Raw genomic sequence first — 26,116 nt, 5'->3', positions numbered from 1 at the left:
ATTTTTCCAGTTACAATATTGCTGAGGCCTAAACTTGTATTACAGAAAGGATGGAAATTGGTCTCACCACACCTGAGGAAAGGCAAAGGAATTTGCCTTTGGATTAGCGGTATGAGTGAAAGTTTAGGAAAGTTTGACCTAATCCTAGATGCTAATTTTAGGAACTTTAGTGCTATTCAGACATGGAAATTCAGAGACAGACATTGGCTTTCAGTGCATAAAGACTCACTCCTATTCGTAATTAATACCTTGATATTACTATTGCTTTCAAAAGAAAGAGGAGCTGGGTTTCAAAGAAAACTTTTACATTCGTTTGCTCTAAAATACTCCGTGAAAAGATCACTTGCTAACTTAAATTGAATGTCCATAAAAAGTAGGAGCAATATATAACTTGAATTATATATGAAAGAAAATAGACAAAATAATGAAAGACTACAAAAATAGAAACTAAAATTTAGTGAGGAAAAAGGAAATCTAAGATTTAGAGATTAATGCAATTCAAATCAGTGGAAATATGAACACAGTTCTTTTAATCTAGTCCAACATCTATTTGAGACAGAGACAACAAACACTGGATACCTGTATAACATCAAAGTGAAAGACATAATTAAACTGTGTGAAACAAATCCATCAAAATCTGAGTTTTGGAACATTTATAGAAAGTATGAATAGCATGTGAAACCTCTAATGGTATTAGATGCCTGTTTTACCTTTGCAGAGCTAATACTGTAGTGAAAATTATGTTCAGTATATTTAGTAACATATAGAATATGTTCTATACTCTATTACACATAGAATTTTATATATAGAATTTGCATATATTTACACATAGAATTTTTTAAACATTTACATATAGAATTTTTATAAACTATTACATTATTTCAATTTAAGCATCCATAGGTTTCTGTACAATTCTAGAGATAAAAGAGGTACAATATTAGAATATACAAATAAAAAATACACAAATTTTATCTAAGTGGAAATGAAGATTTTTTTTTTTCTTCTCTCTGTGTCAGGCCAATTATGTGCTGGCCTTAAAACCTGCAAAAAAAAAAAAAGTAATCCCCACCTCTCCCAGTTCACTATTTCTTTCCTGCAAGCAGTGCTAAAACATTTCATTTGCAAATTAATTTGAGAAAGTGTGTGAGCTTCCTACCAACCAAGAAATTTGAGTCCATTGAATCTGGTAAAAGCTGACATGCAAAATTTTGGTTTTGCTCAGCAGTGCACCTAACTTTCTTCCTCTTTCATTTATTTTGAATTCATGAATTAACCCAGACTACACCATGAGAAAAATAATTTTAAAAAATAGAATGAGACAATTCCTTTATTAAGATCTTAACTGCATTCATGTTAAAACAAAAAAATGAGAAGGAACCTCACAGTGGATTTGGACTTAACAATAATGCTATATATAATGCTTAAATTTTACTAGCTGAGAACCATTTATACTCTTTGACATGCACCTTGAATATAACGCAGTCTGACAGTTAATCCATGCAATCTTTTTCCTTTTAATCTGAACTGACTTCTCCCACTACGTAACTTCCACATCTGAGCTTCCACCAAAAAGAAAAAACAAAATTTTAAGGAAGAAGCAGTAAAACTATATTTTGTTCTCAGATGATGAATAATTGGTATCAGGAAGCTAATTCTATTAGATTGTGTTCAAATATTTTAGATTAATTTAGTATTTAATCCTATTCAACTCTATGAGCAAAAACCTGTTAGCATCAAGAGATTATTTTCTTTAAACCTAACAAGACTAAGGAGTTATTTGGTTCATATTTAATGACAAATATTTCATTGTGAAGAACAATTATAGAGGAGATATTAAACAAAGACTTATACCTTCTGCAAGTCTAAGAACCTCTTTTGTTGTTGTTGTTATATTTAGTATTTTATGCATTTTTCCTAACAGTAAATTCAGTAATATGCGGCAATCAGACTGGTGAGTCTGTTTCAATGAAGGACTATCCTGTTCCATTCTGAACAATTAGAATAAGTTACTGCTTTCTGTTCATGTCTCTATCATAAAATTTCATGGTCAGACTGAGAGACAGGGAGGAGCTGTTTGCTGTAGAGTGTGGGAACAGAATGGAAAAGAAAATGGAAAACAAATAAACAAGTAAAGTCAATGTTCCTTCTATACTGTTTTGGTTGGTACAGAATTAGTTTTCCTGCACAGCAGGTACAGTGCTGTGTTTTCCATTTTGGATGACAATAATGTTTATAACACATGGCTGGTTCAGTTGCTGAGCAGTGCTAAAATAAGTCAAGGACTTTCCAGCTTCTTATGCTGCAAATGAGTTTGATGGTGCACAAGAGGCTGGGAGAGAGCACACTAGGGCAGCTGACTCCAATTGGCCATGTGGCATCAGGCTCAACACATAAACTACAGGGAAAGCTGGTCAGGAGCTACTGGTTGGGAAGTGGCTGGGAATCTGCTGGTTGGTGGTGAGCAGTTCTTTTTTACTTGCATCCCTTGTTTTTCTTGGGCTTTTTTTTTTTTTTTTTTTGTTACTTTCCCTTTCATTACATTTTTGATTATTATTTTTGTACTTATTATTTGATTGTTTAAGCTGGTTTTTTTTCAATCCAGAAGTTTTGTCACTTTTATCCTTTCAATTCTCTCCCCCATCCGAATGGAGGGAAGTGAGAAATTTGGTCTGAGGTGGTTAATTGCTGTTTAGAGTGAAATGATGATAGACCGTTCAAAATTTCTCCTGAATGTCTGCTGAAACTGAAAATATGCTTATTTTGTTTATTTTTATGATCCTTTAGGAAAGTGATATGAATCTTAATTTTTTATTATACATACAGAAGTGTTGTTCATACATATAAAGGAATGGTGAAACAAGAAAACGTACCAGACATTTTCAAACCTTTTACATCAGAAATGTCATTTTTGCAGCAAATAATTTCTAAAATTTCTCAAGAATATGTTTGGGAGAGATGTTTTTTGATAAAAAAATTTTAAAAAACCCAAATCGAAATAAAACCTCAACAAAACCAACCAACCAAAAAACCTCCCCAAAATAAACCCAACTTTTTTTTCAAAGTATCTTGATCTGGCATGCAATGGTCTTAAGAAATACTCTTAACAAGGACTAAAATGGGATGTCAATACAGTTTGTTGTTTCTTATTGCATTACTTTTTTACTTGGAAAGGCAAGGTCTAAGTTGTTTGTAGTAGTTTGTATAAATGATAGTGTTTATCTGCTAATTTCCACCTATGAATTTTCTCACATTATTTTATTTAAGCTCAAAAGAGCATCAAATGGATTGATGACCCCAGCTCACATAGTTAGCAAGTTTAGTTGAAAGCATTATGCAGCCCTCCAAAATTTAACCAGCTGAGTACCTTTCTCAGGCTGTATTTAGAGAGTTTTATTCACACCACTGCCACTTATAATGGATTATCTTAGTCATACATCTGCTTCCCCTTAAGAGTCTATAGAGAGACAGGAAAATGGACTTTGTTTAATATGAACATTTACTTTTAGTGTGCAAAATCCTATTAAAGTTATTTGTACGGCAGGCAGGAATCCTAAGAAAAGAAGAGCCAGAGAACCAATTTTATGTCATTTATATCTAAATATCAATGAGTTTTACTGCCTTGTGGCAAGTTGGTATTTAATAAAATAAAAATATTCCATTAAAAAATTCTTTAGGCTGAAGTGTATAATTGATTCTACTCTGCCTGTCTAAAGCTCAAGAGACTTACAAATAAAAGAGATAAGTCTTTGAACTTGTTCTTGGTAAATTTTATCTTTCTGGTTTTTTAATAGGTTTTATGCTGTTTTTACAAAAAGAAAAAAAAGTGTCTGCTAGCATCTGTTTACAATCATTAGAACTGCATGGAACATTTGTGTCCAGCTATCGTATACATAATTTGCCAACAATTTTTAATAATTATTAACAGTGAGATTCATGTAGGGGAGAATTAAAAGAAAAAAAAACTAACAAAACTGAAAGATTTGAGTTTATAGTTGGTTTTTATATTTATTAAATTCTTATTAAGAAAGACTTGTATGTTTTACACAATCTAATACAGTCTAATACAGTGTCACTAATCTGTACAAACAAAGCCAGCAAGATTTAATAAACAAATGCTTTTATGAGAAAATGCCCATTCATTGAAGATTCAGGTAGTGTCTGTTTTCTCAAATGTCTTGTCTTGTTCAGGAGAAGGAGATTTTCTTAAGAAATTAATAATGTGGGTTTTTTAAAATTTTATTGATATTTAAAAAAAGATAATTGTCCTGAATTAATTCAGAATTGCATCTGTTAGAATAAAAAAGTCTCATAAAACACTAGTTAGACCTCTGTTCGAAAATGCACATAAAACCAACATGTTCTTTTTTCCTTCTTAAAGATAGTATTCATCCTGTCTTCATTTGAAAGAAATTATGAAAGACAATGCAGAGGATCAAAAAGAATATATCCTAACTCACATCTTCTGTGACTTACATTAAAAGTGGTACAGAGAATAGAGGTAGAATGTATTTTTTTCTAGAAATTTGATCTTAATAAACCAAAGCAAAAAACCAGCAATGCTTGTAAGGCAGAAATATTTCTGCCATCATTGATGATTCTAGCTGTACACAAAAGCAGGTGTGAGTCTGCCTTTAATTAGAGGTGTTGCACCAGCTCATTAATAAAGCAATAACTTGCAGCCCTAAAATCGTCTTTGCAAGATGATAGAGTAGCTACCAACAATTACTTTTCTGTCCCTACAGGAATACATTTCCAGCCTAAAACAAGCATTGTGGTATGTGACACTGGCAATTTAGGTCAGCTGTGTCTGCACATGTGAAGACACATTACATTATGCACTCTTCAGTGGAGCTAATGGCTACAGTGTTTACCTCTGTAACTTAAGAACCTGACAACAAAATCAAGATCAATGGAGTAGCTTAGCAGGAAGGAACACTATCAATTGGATATTGGAGTAGCTTAGCAGGAAGGAACACTATCAATTGGATATTGGTATAAATCATTGGTAACTCGTATGTTAATCACCTGTTACTCTGTGTGTTTCAGGAGTTTGCTGGATATATGTTTTGTAACTGCAATATTCTTGTCTGAAAATTGTGGCCTCTGCCAAGGATTTTTCTTATTTTATTTTTAATATTGAGTTTCACAAAATAATTGAAAACAAGCTAGTAAAAAAAAAAAAAAAAAGGAAATCAAGCTAAGAAATTTCAGAATTAGTTAAGACAGGCCATATAATTTTCTGTTCCCTTATTATGCAAATCACATTGAAATTTCTGAATAAAGAATAGGGAAAAAATCCTTCTCTCATAAAAGAAGTAAACCTAAAATGAATTCTGACATAATAATATGCAATTAATAAGAGAATAAAAAGAAGAATCCTGAGAATGATTGACCAGTCATTCCTCGTAAGGTGCAGCTTCTCCTGGAAGAAACTATGATCTCTATATGTTGAAACATATGGGATACAACCAAAGTGACTTCATGGACCAAATCATGCCTTACTAATTCATACAGTGGCTTTCTGTGATGGAATGACTGTGATAGAATTTCCTTGGTGGACAAGGAAAGAACTACAGGTGTCATTTACCTATTATGCCTTTGATATGGTCCTCCAAAACATTTCTGCCACTAAATGGGACAGGTATGGGACAGACGGATGGACAGATGGATGGCTGGATGTTTAATTGGGTAAGGAATTTAATTGGGATGGACATACCCAAAAACTTTTTTATTCAGTTTCTCAATGTCAAGGTGGAAACCAGCAATGAGTGATGCCCCTCAAGGGTCTATACCAGCAACTATACCATAAACATCTTCCTTGACAACAAAGTGGGGTTGAGTACACTCTTAGGAAGTTTGCATACAGAACCTGGATTTGATGGAGCAAAGAGATGCCTTTCAGAGGGACCCTGATAGTTTTGACAGGGGAAATCACTTGAAATTCAACAAGGGCAAGTGCAAAGTCCTGCACCTGGGTCAGGGTAACCCCCAGTATCAGTATGGGCTGGGGGATAAAGAGATTGGCAGCAGCTCTGCTAAGAATGACTCGGGAGTGGTGACGGATGAAAATGTGGACATGACCCAGCCATGAGCACTCCCAGCCCAGAGAGCCAAACGTGTCCTGGGCTGCATCCAAAGTAGCGTGGGCAGCAGGGGAGGGAGGGGATTCTGCCCCTCTGCTCTGCTCTGGTGTGACCCACCTGGAACTGCATCCAGTTCTGGGGTCCCAGCACAGGAAAGACATGGACCTGCTAGTGCAGGTCCAGAAGAGGACCATTTAATGATCCTCCATAATCTATGAATGACCAGAGGGCTGAAACATCTTCCCTATGAAGGAAGATTGAGAAGATGAATTTTTTTTGGCCTAGAGAAGAGACCACTCCTGGAGACCTCATTGCAGCCTTGCAATATTTAAAAAAGAGTATGTATGAAAGACAGACATGTTTTCTACGTTCCTTAGGGACAGGAAAAGGGGCAAGAGTTTTAAGTTGAAAGAGATTTGAGTATATTTGAGTAGATTTAGTATAAGGAAGCTATATAAGGAGAGTTGTAAACATTGGCACAGGTTGTTCAGAGAAGTTGTGGATACCCCACTGACTTTGTGTTCAAAGTCAGCCTGGATGGGAATTTGATCTAGTGAAGCATGTCCCAGATCATGGCAGATAAGTTGAACTATATGATCTGGGAAATTGGTTCCCTTCCAACACAAAATAATCTGTGGTTCAGAAGACAATTACCTTCTTCAGCTATATAAGCAGAGAGCTGGATTAGAGGTTGTGAGTACCTTTTGCAGCAGTCTAATGTGTAATCTCAGAAAACTTGTTTCATTTAATTTAATTTAAAAATAAACTTTTAAAAATCCTTTCTGTCTTAACCATTACGGTCTATCAAATTATTATTAGAGATGGAAAACCTCTTACCAACGCCCAGATCTATTCCATGGCCAAATATCACTGAATACCAATAAAAACCTGAATATACAAGCAAAATCAGATCCCTAAAGTTTTCAGACTGAAATTGTATCTGAAAGGTAAGGCTCTTTGCCCTAAGCTACACTTCATTTATTAGCAAGACAGTCTAAAATGATGCTTTGCAAAGTGAAGAAAATGGCTGAAATCTTCCTTCCTCTGACCCCCTTAGGGAAACAGCCACTTTGGCTGCCATACAGAGTTACTGGAATTGCACAGCAGTGCTGCAAAGAAATCAATTGTGCTTGCATGCACAGACATGAGATCCTCAGGACAGAACACCATTCTACACCTCTGCCCTGGCTCTCACAAGGTGCTCCTGCTTATTGAGATGCTCAGTTTTTGAACAGTGCACTCTATAAGGCTGCTGAAACAGCTAAATATTTCAGTATTGCCAACCCACGTATTCAGACCTCCCTGCCTGAGAGATTGTACACTGATTGTTGAAGGAAAGATGCTAATCCATTTCATTTTCCTGATAGGTTCTTCAACCTAGATGCAAATGGTAATTAATAAATTCCAGGAATAACCAGTTCCAGACATTTTCCCTTCAGTGAAAATATTCCCTTTAAAACTCCCATATTTCTTCCAGGGCATTTCAAAACATAGTAAGTTTTTTATCACTTTTCATATATGTTACAATTATAGTTTATGCAGGACTAAAAGGACTAAAACTCTGTAGGACACTATATCCTTATCCTCCATGATGTTTCCCATGACCAAACAGGACACAGTTAGAAGACTCATAAACGACCTACAATTATCTAGTCCCTTGTGTTCTTTAAAGGCTACAAAGGCTTTACTTCTCAGAGTCTTGATTTCAACTGAAAATAAATTAATATTTTATTTATGATACAATAGTGTAACCAGACACATTTTACCAAACTACTCAGGTAATTTTGCGTTGTCTTTTTTTTTTAACATTATTTTTGTATATACTTGAGATCTGAGAACCATCTCAAAAGGAAGGCTAAATTATTTAAAAACATTAAATATATTCAAAAGTACAATGTGCTTACTTTGAAAAACCTCAGACAAAGAGTGTCCTTAAAGGCAAAATTATTTAAGTACTTTCCAACAGGTATGAATTCAAAATTCATTTCTCTGCTAAATACTTATTTCAGAAATCACAAAATTTTCCTTCTTATTCTAGTAGCTTTTGTTCTTATTGAGTTTGCTGAATGTATCACAATGCTAATTTGAGAATGGAGGTAAAAATCCCAGCATTTTAACTGGAAATATATCATTAGAAGATTATGTAAGATAAGTAAAATACTTGAATTGAAGAACACTAGTCATTGTAGTAAAGAAAAAAACTTATACTAATGGCAGCTTAACTATTTATATGAGTTTTCCTCTGAAGTATTTAGCTTTTTCCTTTATGCAGCAGCCTCCAGATAAAGACAGTGTTTTGGAAACAAACCCCTCATCAATTAAATGGCACTTATGATTTTGCTTTTCAGTCTTTAGGAAAGACTCACACCCATCTCTACAGACAGTTACTCTTTGGAACTGCTGCTCCCATTTGGCTGTCACTCGTTTGCTTACAGGTACAAACCCAGCCTTCCATGTGAATCTCCAAGCTGAGCTGGGCAGGAGCACAAGTGCAAGGCAACGCCATCCCTCCAGCCAGACCCCAATGGGGCAGACTCAGCTCTATGTCAGATTCCTTCAGAGGACTTCAACTTTATTCACAGCTGCTTTGAAATTAAACTGGTACATTCATTGCTGAAGACAGAAAAAAAAATGCCTCAGAGCTTGCAGTATCCAATGCTGGTCTCAGCCACTCTCAAAGCAGTCTTGGTTATGTTCAAGGGTTCACATAATCCTGGGGTGACAGCATTGAAATTCTTGTTAATTATGTAACTGAAGGGAAAGAAATGAGAGACAGAATGTGACAGCCTTCACAGCATTTCACTGACATACTACTATCTGAAATTGTCTGCGCACTGAGGGAAAATGAACTTTAGGCAAAAACTAGAGTTCAAACAGGAGAACTGCCCAGAACCTGGTCAGTTCATAAAGGAAAAAAAAAAAACAAACAACCCTTTTCTGACTATTAAATCCTGTGTTTTATTTAAGTGAATTAAACTCCAACCTACTGCCACAGTACCCTTCAATTACTATTAAACAGAGTTAGCTGACTTCTAGTGACCCAGAAAATATGTCTTTCTCCACAGGATGCAATTCTGGTAACCATTATCTATCTACCTGTTGCTACATACAAAATATACATTTCCTAACAGCAGCAACTGGAACTGTTTTTTTTTTGTTTTGTTTTGTTTTGTTTTTTGTTTGTTTGTTTGTTTCTGTTCATTGTATATAATCTTTGTAAAATGAATTCCCATAAACATGCTTAGTAGAGCTGAGGAACAGTATAAGATGGTCAAGTGAAGCTAGAATATTATCACACCACATAATTTATACCATAAAAATTATAAGCTCTTCACACCCAAAGTATGGAGTAGCCTTCACAGCTTTAGAGGTTAAATAATATGAAGGAATTTTACATAATTAGAATCAAAGTCTTAAAGCAAATGGATGAGGTGCATTAATCAGAATGGTGTCCACTCAAGGTCCAAAAGTTATTTTTTCCTCTGAGGAATTTATTTTTCTCTTCAGGTTCATCAACTTGTCATTTTTGGCAATTTTGCCAAAACTGACTTGCACTAGACCCCCACTGGCATTTCTTTTAAACTACAACTTAATTCCACATTTCCTCTATATCTTGTCTTCTGTCTATTACCACCACTTAAAAGTTCAGATCAGTTTCACCTTCACTGACAAAATTTCAGGATGCTATGCAGCTTTTTTAACCCCTGCATATAGATGTATTGAAAGTATTTTTTTTTTTTCCAGGGTTATCCAAGCATAAAAGGTATGACTGCACTACCTTTTGAGGCTTTAATTATTTAAATTTTTTTTCTGTTCTGCATCATGGTACCATTGCATTGCAGAAATGCACGATTATTCACAATGGCACATAGTGATAGGACAAGAGGTAATGTCTTTAATCTGAAAGAAGGAAGGTTTCAATTTGATCTTAGGAGGAAATCCTTTACTATGAGGGTGGTTAAAGAGTGGAAAATGTTGCTCTGAGAAACTGTGGATGACTAATGCCTGGAATTGTTCAAGGTCGGGTTGGATGGGGCTTTGAGCAATCTGATCTAATAAGTGACATCCCTGCTCATAGAACTGGAACTAGAGGGTCTTTAAAGTCCTTTCCAGACAAAACAATTCAATTCTTATTCAATGCTGGTTCTCTAATTATAGTGTATGTTACGTGTTACTACTTCTAACGCCACCTATTCCTTAATAATTTTTGATTAAAGTTATAAATGCTACAGTTCTGTTTTTATCAAAAGCAACCCTGCTTCACTAGGAGTCAATTGTCCAATTAGGAAGAGCTACTTTCCTTTAAAGGCTGAAAAAGTAGGAAAGTGGGACACTGTAAATAGTACAAAGTAGCTAGACACATAAATCTGGATGTGATCAATTGTGATATTTTGAGATGAAATGAGGAAACTCCATCATAAAAAATAAATCCTTCCTAAAATAAGAGTAGTTTTCAAACTAAAGGAAGCAAAGGAAACAAAAGAAAAATCAGGCAGTGCATGAGATAAGCACAGTGTTAGAAGTGCTGACCATACCAGTAGCTGCAGTGGCTCAGTATGTCAGTACTACCCAGGAAGTCTGGTTGGACAGAATTGAGTTATCTGACTTAAATAATGATTCTGAAAGAAAACATTACATTAAAATGCCATAATTAATAAAAATATAGTACCAAATATTTGGAGAATAAGCTGTTAGGAGATACACAGGCATAAGATGTTTGCATAATCTTAGGATGTGTGTCCTCAATTTCCTTCACTATATAATATTTTAGATCTACTAGAATTTTTTGCATAAAAATAAATGGGTTTGGTGCACTTAATTTAAGATTGATTTTGAATTTGGTGGGGTTTTTACTTGTTTTGGGGGTTGTTTGTGGTTTGTGTTTTTTGGTTTTTTTTTTTTTTATATATAATTTAGGTCACTGTTAGCTTTGTATGGATAGTGTAGATACTGACTTTTAAAGTGGGGACAATATAGCTGTCACTTCTTTTTCCTCTCTCTTCATAACGTTTGTTAAATTATTACTGATTTGATAGCACAGTGTAGGCAATCCTAATATTTAATGACTGAAATTAATAGATGTATTTTTGGTTTCTGTATACCAAGTGAAGGATATTACTGCATGCAACAAGCTTCTCCTGAATTTTGATATCTGATTTTCTTTTTAGGCAGAACAAAATTAAAGGATATGTCATAGTAACAAGAAAAATCATAAACATTTTCACTCTGAAAATGTTCAAATTAATAAATGCGGAAAATTCTATAAAGTCTTTCATCAAAAATATTTCAAAATATTTCTTCCATGAACTTCCATATAGAGTCAATAGAATTTCCAAAACAGGTCCAAGGGTAATAATAATTTATTGTAAATTAATATAATTTCAGACATAACATGATTTAGATTAGTTTAGGATATGAATTTTAATTTTCATGACAAATTTGACTTTAATGAAAATGGCAAATTTTTATATATGTATGAATAATGCAGAAATAGCCTGCTTGGTCCCATGATGACAAGTCTTTGATTCTGAAAGGCATTACTGTTGTAATCACAGAATCATAGAGACTTCACTTAGAAGAGTCCTTAAAGACCATTCTATTCCAAAACCCCAGTTCAAAGGAAAACTAAAATAACACAGTTCTTGGATTACTCCCTTTTCTCTATCCACCTCATTTTACAGATGAACCTTTATGTCCATCAGAGGCACTGATCTTCTAGGTTAACAAGACATCAAGGAATTGAAATGGTGACTGCTTTCTGCTTAATGTAAATGACAATATTAAGAGTTAATACATTTAAATAAATGGTATGAGAGCTCTCCTTTCTTTGGAATCTTTAATCTGTTCTGAATTTGTGCCATTGTTTCCAAATTATTTTTTTCCCATTAGACCACCAAATTTTGTAGAGAAATAATTACAGACAGATTTCAAATGTATACTCACATTTGCACAAGCAGAAACAGTTTTACATGTGAAAAAAGAAAGAATTCTGCACCGATTTCTTCTGCATACTTACTAGACTGAGTTCAAATAATGGCTTTCAAGCAGTGCTATGCTTCAGAGACAAAACAGGAGCTCTACCTAAATAAACTAACAAATTCAAGAGTAGTCATGACAAAATCTTCTGAAAATTGAAGATACACTTTTTATTAGCCTTCAATTTATATATAAAGGAAGATGATGCTCCTTTATCTCCAAATTTTCATTTAAACTCTTATATTTTACTGAGATAATATATTTTTAATTATTCCGTATTCACTCCTCATCCTTGATGCTTTTAAGCATAAGAATGTGATGACATAAGAATTTTCTGTTCTAACATTTACAGAGACAACACTTCTAAAGGACTATTATGGAAAATACAATTTTCTACATTTTGAATACTCTTAACTCCTTTTCCATGTTCCAGAGAGATCAAGAACTGTGCTTTGTAGCCTCTCTCCTTAAGCACTTTCTCAAGACATGCCACATTGCATTACTGAAAAGTTCTACAGACCTACAGTCATTCTTATTCACAAGGCTGGGTCACCTATTCTTCCTTGCACACTCAAGGGGTGCTTACTAGATTTGAGGCAAGGCTTTCCCAGGGAGCTGACAGAATTCCTCACTGTCTGTCACTTGACTGCAGCTTTTCAGCATCCTAAGTTCTTGAGCTTTCAGGCCTGAGGTGTCACATTACTAAACATTCCCTGGCAAAAAGTCCTATGTACATGACTAAAATGAGGCAGAAGACAATGGTGTCCATGATTAGACTTAAAGATGTAGTGTGTCTGCTTTTCTAGTCTGAGGATTATTTAATTCATGGTGATGAAGTAAACAAGGATGAAATAAAGCTCTGAAATTTGTTTTTCAATATTGAGATAATGTTCATGCCAAAAGCTTCTATACAATCCCTAATGATATTCAAAATATTTTACCAGAAACCACAGATTCATTAAAAATAGAGATTATGTAAAAGAATAGAAGGTGTCAAACTGTGATCAACTATATAGTTATTACAAATCTGTATATCAGTGGGCTGATGTTATATAACAGGTTTTTTTAGTCACAGAATCATAGAGTGGCCTAGGTTGGAAGGACATTTAAGATCATCAAGATTATGGCTTGATTTGATTTGGCTTTTGCCAGTCAGGAACTGAAGACCACTTTTGAGCATGAAAATTCTTCTTCCAAAGTCAGAATAAATGAACCGACTTGGTTCAGTTTTGGACGCTTACATATATTATCTTGCTAAACTCTCCTTTTACCTTTTACTTTACCTCTGGTGTTACCCTTGTAATGACAGAAATAGTAGACAAAGTTATTGCTTGTTTTCCTGTTCATATGCCTTCTGATTAACAAAAAGAAACACAGTATTTTACTGTGCTGAACTCTCATTTCAAAATTCCATACCAAAGATTGGGCTGCAATGATAAAAATGAAAACCACAAAGATTTAAGGATGGACAGTAGGATTGTGAGTGAGGCATGAAGGAAAGTCAGGAAGGACTGTTTCAACCAAGATACACAAACTTAAATGATATTTCTCTCTTAAGACAGAAAATGGAATCATATTGACATTGCTACTAAATGGTGATGAAAGATCTTCTAGCTTTTCTTTTTTCTTCTAGCTTTTTCTGCAAAACATAGGAAGTATCTTCAGAGTGGGTGAATAACAAAGCTTTAAAACATTTGCAGGCATAAAGAAAACATCTTTTTATTTGTGGACTGTAACTTTACTTTTTCCAAAAGATTGCTTTTCTAAGATTTTTGCTCGGCTCTGCTTGACTTTTCTAAACAAACAAATACTGAGGTTAGATTTCTATTTTCAGCAGTTCTAGTACCCTGGTAATGTAGACATCATTTGATGTTTGGAGAGACCAGGGAAGAAACTGGAACGTCTTCCCTGGATGAACCACATGTCTCTCCAAAGAAGGGCCTTGTTTGCTGTACATCAGTTTTAAACATCTCTTGAATGTGGATGCCTAAAGTCCATGTCTAAAGCAGATTTAAGACTTTCATCTGGAAAATCAAGACTCAGTAAACTTAAGGATTCCCAAATAAATCCTAACACTTATTTAAAGTCCAAGTGTAACTGGGAGTATAACTCCCTGTATGACTCAAAGTATGAAGATGACTGAATACATAACAGCACGAGATTACACCCAAATAAAACTGAAATGGATTGTTTTAGTTTATTTTAACAGTTTCAAGAATCAGCAGGTCTTGCATCTCCAATGTATGCAAAGAAGTCACTAAGTGACTTTTTGGGCGTGCATTTTGAATTTAGAAGGAGCCTGAATTTCATGTAAGATATGTTCAGAATTTAGTGACTATCAGGCCCCTTCTGGCAGTATAATCTGATTGTCTGAAGTCACCTGTTACTTTTGAAGGTACTAGATTGAATTGTCAGAGATATTTTGAGCATGTGGATTAAAATAAATGTTTTAAACCTGAGGGAATTTAGTCTCTTTTATTTACATAACAGCACATATGTGGTTCTAGTCATTTTAGCCCAATTATTCAAATTTTTCTTTACAGTTGAAAAATAGCAACTTTTGGTCTCAAAAGAAAAGCATTATGATAGCCTTTGCTTATTTTCAGGCATGCAGATCTTGTAACATTGAGAACTATAAGAAACCTTAACTAATTTTATTACCTAATCCCTGGATAAGTACTTTTAATAATGTAGATTTCTAGGTAAAGAGCAGACAAAAAATACAATTATCCAGAACTTTTTGTATTCTGATCTAGGAGTGTTCTAGAGACACATATTTTCCTCAATATATACACACTAATCCATCAAATTCAGGGTATTTACTCAAGAAATGTAGAAATTTATGTATTAGATGTATGAGTCAATATAGAAGATTTTGGAACTGATAGTAAATTATTTTTATTCCAGTACTGCACTGATGCAAAATTTAGCTACATCTGGTAATAAAAAATTATCTGTCACACTGGTAGGCTGAATTTGAGGGTTGGAAGGAAAAATCAGTTCTTACAGTAGTGTTGGCCATCTAGCGAAAGAAATTAAGTTAATCTGCCTGCAAAGGAACACCATCAACATCAACCCTAGTTATAAAACACCACCTCTCATCTAGTTTTACTTTATTTGAAATTTCCTAGGCACAGAAGTGTATAATATTTACAGACATGAAAAATTTCAGTTTATAAAATAGTTTTCTTTTCTCTTTGGGAAATAAATACATATGTATTGACATGCATGTATGAAATAACCATTTTTTTTTTCCTTCTTTTTTCTGAAATGGAGTCATTACACCTGTTCGTATATAATGCTTTACAGCAGCACTTAGTATAATCTAGGTCAGTAAAGGCAGAAACATTCTTGAGATGCCTAAAACCTACTCAGGAAGCTTTTTTAACATCAAATGGAAAGTATAAAAAAAACTTTCACAGCCTCATTTTATGGAAATTCACAGATGTTATGCACTGTGCATCCCAAATTCACCACAAGAATGTTAGGAAAACAAATGGAATACGCAGTCATGAATCTTTTCAGAAGGATGAAAACAAAAGACAGAATGAAAGACAATTTACTTCCAATAGTTCCCCAAACCTTTTTAAAAATAGAATTTCAAATTACAACTCTGATCCTACTCCTTTGTTTGATTAAAAACATCTCATTACCCCATATAAGCTCATCATCATAAAGATATATTAGTCTATTCTTACTGACAGTGACTTATTGCTAACTCAAATTGAATATTGGTGTTTTCTTCTGAAATGCTAATACCAAAAACTGCACATAAGTCATTAGAATCATTGACACCTTCAGATTTAATTGCACATACAGTAAAAGGAAGGCCAGTAAGTCAGAAGTAGTTATTATGCATAAAAAATCATAATACTAGTTTGGAAAAAAATTAAATGCTCTTTGCTAAATACTTTTAAAAACATTACATTATTTTTTTGGTGATTTCTGTCTTACATAAGCTACATAGTTATCACATGTAATGCAGAAAGAGCATCTTAAGCCTGCTGCTATGTCACCTACAGATGCTTTGGAAATTCTACACGTCATTTTCACTTTCATTTCTTTTGCTGCAATTCATCCAAATATATCCCAATTCTGCAAATCTTTAAGTACATTCTTAAATTTCCATTAAACAATGAGACATAATAATGGAAATTGTGATTAAACCCATGTAAAATGATAGCTTTAGCCATCAGACTTCTGACTACTAGTGTTTTTCCCACTTCTGCTGGCTTTGCAAAAGATAGAAGCAACCTATGTACAACATGACATCTGGGGAATTGAAGCAGCGCCACTTTGAAATGCACCCACTCTTTTTTTCACAAATCTGATTGTAAAATGCCTAACTATCTGCATGGAAAATCACAGTGTCTGGGCTCTTCTTAAAAGCTGGAAATTTTCTGCTAATTCTAGTATTTAAAAGAGAGACGATAAAACTGGCCAGACACCTTCATTTTTTTTTTAATGTCTTCCATCCTCAGAAGGATCCCTGAAAGAAGCGCTACTACTTTTCTTTTATAACAACCACCCACCATATCATAGCAGGATTTCACTCAAGCAAAGGCTAAGTCACTTTTCTTTCCTCTCCCTTCTTGAGAAATACAATATACTAAAATGCCCAGCCTTGAGGATCAGCTTGTTAACCAAATGCTGAAGAATAGAATATACACACCTTTTTTTCAGGTGCTGGAAAAGCTGCTGATACTGTTTTTCAAAAAGTCCAATTTTCCACCTTGAACATACAAGTGCTCCTAGTGGCTCTTCAGTCAAGAATGGGTATTTTCCCAGCACAATTTTGGAGTGGCTGTAGCATAGCTTGCTGTTGAATTTATCACATATAAGAGGACATATTTTGAAAACTTTCTTTCACCATGTCTAAAATACCAAAATGGACATTTCAATGACAAAAAGACTAGAGATGAAAGTTCTTTCCTAAAGACAAACAAGACAACTTAAAAGATAAAATTCAGGGATGGGACAAGAAAAGTGTCAAAGCAAACAGTAATATTAATCCTTAACCCTTAACAAATGCTGAGGAAGGTATTCAGGTTAATATTTTCTTGGTAACATGACTTTTTTGGTAGAAACAGCAGCCTTCCCCAGTAATTCATTAAAACGAAATCATGATAATAAAATAGGCCAGCTTTTCTGATATATTCTGAACTCTAGAAAACTAGATTTTCCAAATATAGAACATAATTACCTTTCAGATATCATTATTAAAGAATATATTAAGAGCAGGAATAAGAAGCTCTTATTTTAAAAACTACATAGCAATTAAAATTGAAAACATAGGCCAGGGGTCTCAAGAATTACCTTCAGTGTTCCTCCTAATAAAGTCATGAATAAACAGAATAAACACAGCATTCCCAATAAACACAGAATACAGAGAATACATATTGACATAATAAATGCATTCACAATGATCTAGATGTTGTTTCCACTCAGACTAATGGAAATATAATAGAAATAATCCTGATACTCAAAAATAACTTCAATCTTGCCATACTTTTCCTTTCTTCCTGAGAGTGAGATTTATTTGTTAATAAATCCAAAGGAACTCATTGCAATTATTTTAAGTTGTAAGAGTATTCTAAGACAATTCACTGCTAAAAGTGTAGATTAAACACTAAGCAAGGGTATTTTCTTTAAAATCTAGAGGTGCTATAATATTATTTTAGGCATTTAAAATTTTAATAGCATACAATTACAGTCAATTAAAATGGAACACTTACCTTGCAAACCAGGTTCCATAGAAACAAGCAGGAAAGACAAAAGAGTTTTCTGCCAAGTTTTCTAGCTCCACTGCTCACTTACTAGGGTGGAAAAAAAAAAAAAAAAAGAAGAAGAAAATTTATTTAGTCATCAGTTTTACAGAGCTTTTTGAAATGGTGATGCTCTCAATGAAAATGCCTTGAGACATTTTTAAATGATACTTAGTTTTTGTCCAAAAAGGAATAGAAAATATTGTCAGAGCAATAAATGTGTCTGTTAAGGTAAATAGGATTAGTGGCAATTGAAAGCTCCTAATAACACCAAAAAATAACATGCATTCATAGGCACTCAACAGGAGCAGGCAACTATGCTGCCTATGGTAGGAGAAGAGACATTTACTGGAGGATCTGAAGGTGAAACTGACAAAGCATTAAACCCAAATGGAGACAAAGGATAAAAAAATCACTTCAACAGTAGGATTAACTGTTTTTCTCTGCTGGTGGTAGAACTTTGCACCCCTACAGGCTTCTTCATCCATGTCTCCAACTCTACAGTAAGAAAGAAGGGTTTTAGAAGTTCTTGCCATACTGAATTCAAATCTGAACTTTCCATTTATTTTATCAGGACAGATGAGGAAACACCTGATTTACACAGTGAATTTAAGGAGTTCCGAATCACATGTGTCAGGATCAGAACATACCTGAAAGAACCACAGATTGATAAATCAGAACTATAATGATACCAAAGACTCTGCTATTTCAAAATTAATGTGAAAAATGCCAAACTCTTTTGATCAACATGACTCACACAAAAAACCCAACCAAAATAACAAAATTATTCCTCTTCTTCCATATGCAATTTACTTCTCCAAGACCTTTCCCAATACCTGAAAAAGGTGACCCTGAATGTCTACATAAAATACATTGTGATCTAATTGAGATTATTCTGTAAAGTGAAAAACATAATATAAAAATAAATAAGAATAATATTTAAATGTATTTCTATTTTTAGGATATAATACAAATATACAGCAATTACAGGAAAGATTAGAAATCACAAGTAAAGGCAAACTTCATGATAAAATACGTTTTGTCTAACTCTCATTCAACCAGCTTGTTATGTGGCATACAAATATGTGAGCTAATTCAATGATTTTATATTATACTTTGTGGTTTATAATGGACAAGGTAAATGGACTAATAGCTGAACTGGAGAGTACACATAAGGAACACAAGGAATTTATGCAATTTGCAGAAGCAGTCTTGAAAGAGAGCAATCAACTGTCAGCACTCCAGGGTATGGTACAGTCTCCACTAAACACAAGTATTTCCCTAGAGAAGAAGCTATGGGTTACATATTTACCAAAGCTGTAGTTTTGGCATGATATTTCTATCAATTCTCTAATATCTCCCTAGGATATAATTTCCTGATAAAATGGAAACATTTTTTAAACTAACAGCAATATTTTTTTCAGGTTTTCTTTTCCTAAAGAATTATAACTATTTATTGATTTTGCATTTTTTTTCTCTTTGAATCCTTCTCAGAATTAACACAAAATGTAATGCAGTTAGGGAAAAAAAAAGAAATAATTAAAAAAAAGAAGAAACATAGAACAAAAAAACCTTCACAAAAACTTCACAAATAAGCCAATTTATCATGTCTCTAAGTTTTTTTTCATTTTCTTTGTGCTGAAGCCAAAGGAAAATATATTAAGTATTATAGTTATTTCCCTTCACCTTTGGTTGGACACACAACAAACTTAAAACAAGGGTGAGCATGAGCTGAGAGAATTAAACTCTGAAACCTGCTTTATATTCTAACTAAGCTTCAATGGATATTTAAATATCAGATCTAAACAGGAAGAAACAAATGCTCAGGAAGTTCCACCTGAATATGAGGAAGAACTTCTTTCCTCTGTGCGTGTGACCAAGCTCCAGAACAGATGGTCCAGAGAGGGTGTAGCGTCTCTCTCACTGGAAATCTTCAAAAACTGTCTAGGTGAAATCCTGTGCCGTGTACTCTTGGATGATCCTGCTTGACCAGGGACACTGGACCAGATGGCACTTCCACCTTGAACTATTCCAGATTCTGTGATTTCTCTCCTCACCAAAATGTAGTAGCGAAATAGAGTGTCAACATCAAAAATTCCTCCATTAGAGGAGGCCAAAGGTCAAACTGCCAAATGTTGATAACATCTCCATCTCATTACTTCATTATTTCTGAGCAAAAACTCAAGTGGTAGGACTAGAGAGTTGTTACTAAGACTCCAGTGGGAATTCAACAAGGTCAATACAAGACGCTATCAGAGAAGTTAAATTTTTCTGCAGCAAGATATATTTCCTTCAGGGATAAGTGATTGCCTAATAGGTGAGACACAGAGGAGATAATCAGTCTTCCCAGCTGCAGGATAACACTAGTATCTTGCCTTAAAACTAGCTACCCTTGGCCCCAAGGTGGTACAGAGCTGATGCTGGGGAAACACACAAGCTTATTAGCCAGCTGTGGCAATGGAAGAGGATAGTCAGTGCCAGTGCACGTACACATGAGGAAAAAAAGGCAGTCACATTGGAAAAACAAAGTATTGTGCGCCCCTCAGATACAGGATCTGAGAGCCCTAGAGAGCTGGTTTATGAGGGCATTAGCTTAGTTGTCATGAAAAATCTTAAAATATTATTGTGAATGGAAGAGATAAAAATATAAACAACTGATAGACAAACAATTTTCTACAAAATCTTTAGTGGTATTAAAGAGCCAGATGGTGTTTTATAATACCTATAATAATAAAAATCAAAAATAAAGTGAAATATACATTTGATTAATGGACTGTACATGGAAAACACAGAAAGTTTTGCCTCAGATGCTGATTATCCTACATTTTTGAAGCAAAAATTATCTTCAGGAGTTCCCCTCTTGTAACTGGAATATTTTACCTAACTTTGTCTATTGCAGCAGTGCATATGCAGCCTTAATTAAGATGCTTTTTTCTGGAAGAGAAAAACTGTCACTAAAATCACAGTGAGAATGCAATAATATCAAAATCGGCATTATCAAAATTAGAAGTTACTAAACCATTCTACACAGGGACAGCCTGGAAATATTGAAGATTTCATTGCGTTTTTTTAGACACATTCCAAATATGTGAAATGTACTAAGACAGGCTTGTCCTAAGAGCAGACAATAAACATGAGCATCATGAAAATAAGTCATGTGATCTACATTGACCTGCATTGAAAAAATTAAATGCCACAGAGCAAAAAGTTGAAACACAACCAAAAATGACTACTTAAACTGCAGAAAAATAAATATGTCAGATTTACAGAAGGGTGGTCTACACCAGAAGAAAGATCTTCCAGACCTGTATCTTGAAAATATATTAAACTAACTTTATATATAAATGAAAGCATGAAAAGAATAAATTCTTTATACAATAGACTTTTGTAAGGGTAGTTGCCATATATTTCTTTAGATTAAATCACAGTTCAGGACTTTTTTACAGAATTCCAAAGAGCTGTTACCCAACATACGCTGAAGAGAGGAATAGCTTGTTTTTGAATGTGTCATAGTTCAAAACATTACCTTATAAAGTGTGTTTCTTTTCAAGCCTTAATGATTTGAAGATAAAAAATTTTCACATAAGCTTAAGGCAGGAATAGATTTTTGTTCGTTTTTTTTCCCTCTTTCTTTCCTTTTTTTGGAATTTTGGCTTGATTTGGTTTGAGTTTTTTTGTAGTTTGTTTATTTTTACTTCAATACATGGTTTAGATTTCTTACAGTACCTACATATTAAGCTTAGAGACAGTTTTCAAAGAAACTAAATAAACTAGCTAATAAAAACGTAGACCATATGGGACACAGATATCACACTTTCTCTTAAAGCAAACCTCCAAGACTTGGTATTGAAAAAAAACCTAAAAATATCTGCTGCACACCAAGGTCTTCAAGACCTTCAAGAGTCAGCATTAGGAATATGTAGTAGAACTTTTCATAATATTGCTGCCTTTAGTGCAGTTGGTAAGTTGTGCCAGACCACTGTAACCTACAGGCTCCTCTCTCCATTCCATGCTCCCCAGCTAAAAGACAAAGGAAGTGTAGTTTTGTGAGGGCAGACATTACACTGTAATGTCCACAGCTTCCTATTTGGAGTTAAAGGGCATGCTATCCTCTGTAGATATGTAGTTGAACTTTAGCATTCTAAACAAGAAAATGCTGGCAATAGCAAAATTATATCTTAAAGTTGAATTATATCAGCTAGAAGTATTGAGTTTAAATTGCATAAAAATAGATCAAATTTCAATAGGAAAATCCTAAGGATATTTTAGCATTGAAATAAGTGTCTATGGGGGCTGGGGAACCTCCAATATTTTCGTCATTGTGAAACATGGGTAAATAGCTATCAAATATCACACATATACAACCAGAAGGCATCACTAGGGGCAGAGAGTGTGTAATGTGCTTTTGAGAACCCATCCGACTGATCTTCAATGATATTTTCAATAACTTCTAATATTTAAACAATACAGACTGGATATATTTTTTGGTTCTTATTTAATCATCTGACCTAAAATATACATCCCTTATCACTTTATTTCAGGTATCAGAAGTAATCAAAAGTGAAAAAAGACAATATTTTTAGGTTTAAAATAATGCTAAAACCCAAAAAAGTAAAAAATTCTCTTTTTAAATATCCTCAAGATTTATATAATCATCAGTTACTACAGTTCTTATTTAATGATTATGCATGAGATTTTGGAAAACTAATCAATTTTAGATTTTTGAAGCCAAAATTTCTCATTTCCTTTCCCATATAAATTTATTGATGCTTTTGTTCAAAGTCACGATATGGAGGCATTCTGCAATAAAATAATTAAAATCTGTCATTCTTTTTCTTTTCATCATCATATAACCATCAGTTACAATGAATGCTTTCTAAGTCTAATGTTTAATTATTAATACAGACAAAAGTAATGTGAAGAAACTGATGGTGTCTGTAAAATCATTACTTCCAAATACTTATTTTCTATGACTTTATAAATTTGCTAATTTTCCAATGAAAGTCGCAATGTTTGGTGACAATTAAAATATTGCAAACAAAATTCAAAATTATCAAGAAAGCAAAAAACCATCACTATAGCATAAACTTCATGTAAAAATCATAATTGTCTGACTCTCTCCTTTTAGTACTTGTTCTCTTTGCCATCAAGAGCATTCCATTGCAAATACAAGAAAAGTGTTTGATTCCTCTCCCTATCTCTAGAGATTTCCTCAGGTTTACAGCCACCTGTCAAAATCAACTTAGATGTATCTGGAAAACCAGAAGGCAGTTTTTTAATGTCTCATTGATACATATGTACCATCTTTATGTTTTTATTTTTATCTGTGCTATTCCAAACATTAAGGTAACTAATATAGATATATGCCTCCTACTCAAATCTCTCACCAGCCTATCCTACTTCCTTGCATGGTGGATGAAACACTGCTTGGTGTGTTACTTATTGACAAAATTACAGCTATTAAGAATTCCCTAAGGACAGATATTCTGCATATTCCTTGCAGTGAAATATCAGCTCTCTTGCAATAACCTGTAACACCAACACTTGTCAGATATGTTCTCTTACAGTTGTGACTACCTCATGATGGACCATTGTTCTGTAAACCACTCCTATAATTTAGGAGGCATTTAGGAGTAGCTAGTTAAAATAGTGGGAATTATTACGTCAGTCTCTTAGGAGAAATAATCTCTTTTTACCATGGAGAGTGGGAAGACATAGAGTCTTATTTATATGAACCAAAAACTTGATAAAACTACATTATATAAAAATTCAAAACTGGTGGATTAGAGATAAATATGTCACATTGAACAGGACAAAGACAACACAAATATCTAAAAGGCTCAGTACTCACACCATCAATTATAATTTTTAACTGTAGGTTTCAATCATACAGAGTTTCACAGACTGTTTTATTTTGTTGCATAGTAGGTTTCAATCATACAGAGTTTCACGGACTGTTTTATTTTGTTGCATAGTAGCTAGTTCAAAGATATTGTTCTTTGGTAGAAAAAAAGAAGTTAATGAAATTATGTGATATATATTAAACTGTTGCCACAGCCTGTTTTATATTTTTTCCCTTCTAGTTCAGCAAATAGGATTTGTCACAAGAGAAAATGAAGTAATAATCCCCTTATTCAAGAGTGTTTCCCTTTTCAACCAGAGAGTTGTTGAGATAGGAATACAGGAGAAATTACAATAAAAGATATTAGGAAAACTTTAATTTGTATAAGAATAAGTCCAACACCACTCTTGTATTTTCTATGTGACTATAATCTGTTTTCATGTGCCTCCTACCCCTCTATCTTTCCCACCTCTATTGTTTACAAAAGAAACATTGCTTCCCATGACATAATGCTCATTTCCTGCAGAACAATGAGTATTTTGGTTTTTTTTTTCCCATTAAAAACCAAGGCAAATTTACTTCAAGAACTTAGAGAGAGGTTCATTAAGAAAGAAAAAGTTTAATTTCAATGGCACTTAAAGTACACAGTTACAATAATCAACATGAGACAACAAATCCTAGAATTAAGGCACTGCTTGTTGGCTTTGGTAGGTAAGCATGTTTCATCTTTCGTTTGTTACTCAAAGTTGCCCTGCATAATTTCTACAACACACAAAGATAAGAAATATGCTATTTGCTTTAGCCATGGATAACAGAGCCATTTCAGTGCCAGTGACATGGCTTGACTAAGAGGTGCTAAAATACATGGGGATTACCAAAGGGAGAGAACCAATGAAGGAATTGCTTTGCTTACAGCCTTACTCTGAAACAAAATCAAATTCCCTCTTGAGATTGCCTTTCTCTTCCACACCCAGATTTATCCTTATTCACAGTCATATACAGAGACAAGTGCCTGAATTAAAAATGTTACATCTATAAATATTCAGCATGCATACATAAGAGTTACTATGTTTTACAGCTGTAATCTACCGGTAATGTAATTGATACCTTTTTGCAACATGAAAGAGAATATGAGCTGTCACTAGAACTAAATCAACTTTATATAAATGTTCTTACACTAAGCCAAGTGTTGTTTGACCTTGCACTTATAGCTTGATGGGTGACTCAAGTGCAGACCTAGTTCATTTCAGAGGACTGTGTTTATAAAATGTATGACATTCATCTTCAGACTGGGCAGCTGAGCTCTTGCACATAAGGTTTGCAGTAGTTTTAGAAGAATTGTAGTCTGGAAAAAGGTACCAACAATTTCATGATTTCCTTACCCTTTGGCAACACTATTTTTAGGGTAAGAAGTCTAGCAATAAATATTTTGTAATATAGTAAGAACTTGGTGAAAATATTGAAGCAAATCAAAACACTCTAAACACCAGGATCTTAATTTCAGAAGTTCACCCCAAAGCAAACAGATTACCATTGAGCATATAAAAGAGAAAACTAAAGTATCATGTGTTTGAGAGTACAGTGTGTATAGTATGATCTAACATACTATGAATTAGAAATGTGTTTCTTGTAAATGGTATTTGAGATACTACAGAAATGCTCAGCTGATATTTCAGATGAACTGCAATATTCTTTAATTTAGCTGATAAATATTAAAAAAAATAAAATAAAAATTATCCAACACCATTGATAACACCTGGACTGGTGATTTATTTTTCCAATTAATTTCAAAGATACAGAAAACATATTGAAGCTACTTAAATCATATTATTTCAAAGAAAGGACTGTAACTGCCCAAGCAAATTAAACTAATTCCCCCAAGTGGCTTTCAGAAACACTTTTCTTATCCTCATACAGGTTTAAAGCTCATAGAATAAATAGTTACAAAGCAGATCATAAAATCTTCCCTCATGACTTCTACATATATGGGCATCAGCCTTCTTGACAAACTAAAGGATTTTCATAAGGTTTATAATATGTATTATAAAATTTTCTATACTATAAAGACTATGTAGAAGAACTTCTACTTCCATTTTTTTTCTCCAGAAAGACATTTTATAGCAGCCAAAAATCTGAAATGTGGGTAATAATACAAACAAACCTTTCTTTTGTACTATGGACATGCTTGTTTTCTGCAAAACAGGGCAAAATCAGGAGCAAATATTGTCTGAGGAGTGAACTCTGTTTGGGAAATAAGATAGACATTTTTATTCCTAAAAATAAACAAAAAACTCCCAGGTGTCAGTTTGGATGCAGATGTTCTCTACTGTCTTGCCAGATAAAGAAGACACAGGAATCCTGACAAATGGATAGAAAGGCTTCAGGAGGAGACACTTAATATGTTTACTAATTTGTTACTGCAGATAAACTGAGTTAATTCTTCTGGAATC

At 33.8% G+C, this 26,116-nt stretch overlaps 1 protein-coding gene across 8 annotated transcripts in view; it reads right to left on the bottom strand.

Moving 5' to 3' along the window:
- The window catches only part of LINGO2 (leucine rich repeat and Ig domain containing 2), a 476,071-nt gene that overhangs the window by 298,808 nt on the left and 151,147 nt on the right, over positions 1-26,116 (bottom strand). For 6 of the 8 annotated variants that reach the window (XM_077790469.1, XM_021529239.3, XM_077790471.1 and 3 more), the window contains exon 2: positions 17,795-17,875. The gene's annotated coding sequence lies outside the window, so the exon portion shown is untranslated. Of the gene's footprint in view, positions 1-16,731; positions 16,879-17,794; positions 17,876-26,116 lie in introns of those variants that run through there. The other 2 variants (XM_077790468.1, XM_077790473.1) reach the window with 2 other exon arrangements.

This window comes from Lonchura striata, chromosome Z, assembly GCF_046129695.1.
Source record: "Lonchura striata isolate bLonStr1 chromosome Z, bLonStr1.mat, whole genome shotgun sequence".
Taxonomy (NCBI): Eukaryota; Metazoa; Chordata; class Aves; order Passeriformes; family Estrildidae; genus Lonchura; species Lonchura striata.
Note: the sequence above shows the minus strand (reverse complement) of the source record. Positions and strands in the feature narration are given on the sequence as shown.